This window comes from Humulus lupulus, chromosome 6, assembly GCF_963169125.1.
Source record: "Humulus lupulus chromosome 6, drHumLupu1.1, whole genome shotgun sequence".
NCBI classification, from domain to species: domain Eukaryota; kingdom Viridiplantae; phylum Streptophyta; class Magnoliopsida; order Rosales; family Cannabaceae; genus Humulus; species Humulus lupulus.
Genome location: NC_084798.1, coordinates 160,988,122 through 160,991,050, shown reverse-complemented (window position 1 = coordinate 160,991,050; position 2,929 = coordinate 160,988,122). Strand labels below are relative to the sequence as shown.

The following is a 2,929-nucleotide window of genomic DNA, read 5'->3' as shown; positions in this document are numbered from 1 at the left end:
CCGTGGAAATGGTACTTTTGGAGTGACATTGAGTGGTGGATTTTCGGAAATGCCTTTTGGAGTACTAGGAGTGTTGGATTTTATGGGTGGGTCTTGCAGAGTTTTACCGCTTCTCGCCATGATGGCATTCACTTCCTTGACATTTTGATCATTAGAATTTGAAGATTGGGCCATGTGTTGGCCTTGCACATTGAATTTCGGTTGGGAAGGAAGTTTTCCTTTTTCTGGAATGGCCAATGATTCAGTCAATTTTGAGAATTGACATTTCATTTCCTTGATTTCTTCCATCATTTTGCAATTTAGTTTGGATTGTTCCTCCATGAATGCATGAAGAGTATTCTCGAGAGAATTTCATTATGGATGAGCATTGTATTGAGGTCCAGAATACGCCTTTGATGGTTGAACTTGTTGCTCATTTCTCCATTGGCTTCCAGACGATTGAGCTTGGTTGGAATCTCTCCAACTAAAATTTGGGTGGTTTCTCCAACCAGGGTTGTATGTATGGGAGAATGGCTTGTTATATGCCCCTAAGGCATTGCATTGCTCCTCATAAACCCCCCTCATTTCATTCAAAGCTAAGCAGTCCTTTGCTAAGTGCTCCGTCCCTCCACAAACAAAGCAAGGTTCTTGCGATTCTGCTTGAGCGATCATGTGCGATTTTTGGCCATTTTTCGTCATTAAGACCTCAAACTGCTTTTTCAAAGCTTCGAGTTGAGCCTTAACACTATCCTCTTCTCGAAGTTGATAGATCCCAGATGGTTTGTGTCGGTTGGTGCTGTCAGTAGCACTTGGATCAGTCCAGGTGTGAGACTTTTTTGCGGTTTCGTCGAGATATTCTAGAGCATCATCTGGCTCTTTTTCGAGGAATTCACCATTGCATAGCATTTCTACAAACTGGCGCTCACGACTCGTGAGGCCTTCATAGAAGTAACTGACCAAACGCCAGTTCTCATAGCCATGGTGCGGGCACTGATTCAACAGATCTTTGAATCATTCCCAGACTTGATAGAATGTTTCATTGTCCTTTTGGGAGAATGTGGAAATTTGTCGTTTTAGAATGTTGGTCTTATGGCTAGGGAAATGTTTCAGAAAGAAGGATTTGGTCATCTCCTCCCATGTTCCAATAGACCTAGGTCTCAAAGAGTATAACCAACTTTTGGCTTTGTCCTTCAAGGAAAAAGGGAAGAACTTCAGTCATACAACATCGACATTTTTGGCTCGGTTATAGAACGTGGCTACTACCTCCTCGAATTCTCTGATATGCATGAAAGGGCTTTTCCATTCCATGAAATTTGGGCAATAGTTGAATCATGCCAGGTTTAAAGTCTAATGCAAGCATATTAGGAGGGAAGATAATGCATGAAGGCGTGGAGGTGCGGGTAGGATGGAGGTAGTCATTGAGAGTTCTTGGTTGGATGTCATCATTGCGAGCCATTGTGAATGGATTATTATCAGCGAAAGTTTGTGGAGAAGTAGGATTGGTGGAAGGAGTTCCGGAAGGAGTGGTGAATGAGTTGGAAGAAGTGTCACTAGAAGTTTCGTGATGTTTCATCCACTCTCGAAAATCAGAATTAGATTTATTATTTTTTTATTTTCTTTGCTTTTAATTTTTTTATTATATATATATATATTTTTGTTAAACTTGTTCCCAAGTAGATTTGGAGGTTCTTGGGTGATCTCCAACGCCTTACTAGAACTCCTCGAGGTTACTGAGTAAGTATGGTGGATCACAAGTCAACCTTTTCGACCAAACAACCTTTAAGCAGAGTGAAATTGCTTATTTTGACAGAACAAGCTTGATTTTCTTATAGTAATAAGTTCAACAATGTAATAGTGCAAGTGTAGATGCTCAAAATGTTCCCAGGCCGATTGGAAAGGTTGCCAAGGTATCGCTTTGGACCCACACTTGCCTAGACAGAACTCCCCGAGGTTCCCAGATAAGTGTGGAGGGTAACGCTATCACAAACCTTATTTAACAACCAATCTTTCTAGACATAACAATATCGGTTCCTACCATTTGTAATATTACACAATTATTCCCAATACAAAGCATTTTATGATTGAAGTTTTTATGAACAGTTTTATGCAATTTTTTTTTTTTTTTGGAAACCTAAATTCTAAAAAAAAACTAAGGCAAAGAAAAAGGAAAAACCTAAACTAAGCAACAAAATAAACAACACAAAAATAAAATAAAGAAAAGAAAATTAAAGTGAAGATAAAATAACAAGTTTAATCTTTTTTTTTTTCAAATATGTATTAAAATAAAAAAATATAATATAAATTAAGAAAGAAAAATGGAGTAAGAATTAGCTAAAAAGAAAAAAAGAAGATAATTATATAAATATATATGGTTTTTTTTTTAACCAAAAGAAAGGAAAATGGAAAAAAATAAAATAAAAATAAGAATATATATATATATGTTATATATATATGGTTTATATATATACATATCTAAAATATATATATGTTTTTTTTTACCGAAAAAAAATTAAAAAAAGAAAAGAAAGAAAAAAATATATATATATAAATAAAGAATTTTTTTTGTTTATGATTTTTTTTAGTTTTTTTTCTTTATATTTTTTTTATAATAATAATAATAATAATAATAATAATAATCTAATTAACTAAAAATTAGTAAATAAAAAACTATACTAACACAATATTTATTATAACAAAAACACAAATAAAGTTACTAACATTTTTGTAAAAATTTCACTAAACCTTTGAAAATGACCTCCCCGGCAACAACTCCAAAATTTGTTTAACGCCCAAAATGTGACTACCACTAAGCGGTAGTTGTAGTAAGATCGGGCGGTCGATCCACAAGGAGGCAACCTAAAATCAAAAGATTAGTAGAAAATAACACAAAAAGTTAGAAACAAGAAATAAATAAAATTGTAAATGAAAAGAGGTTTGAGATTTTGGTATT

General features: G+C 34.4%; 1 non-coding gene across 1 annotated transcript; it reads left to right on the top strand.

Annotated features, from left to right (window-relative positions):
- The first annotated feature begins 952 nt into the window (after nucleotides 1-952).
- On the top strand, nucleotides 953-1,059 carry LOC133787631 (small nucleolar RNA R71). Its single transcript, XR_009872638.1, has one exon. It is a non-coding gene; the product is annotated as a small nucleolar RNA R71 (small nucleolar RNA).
- The last annotated feature ends 1,870 nt before the right edge of the window (nucleotides 1,060-2,929 follow it).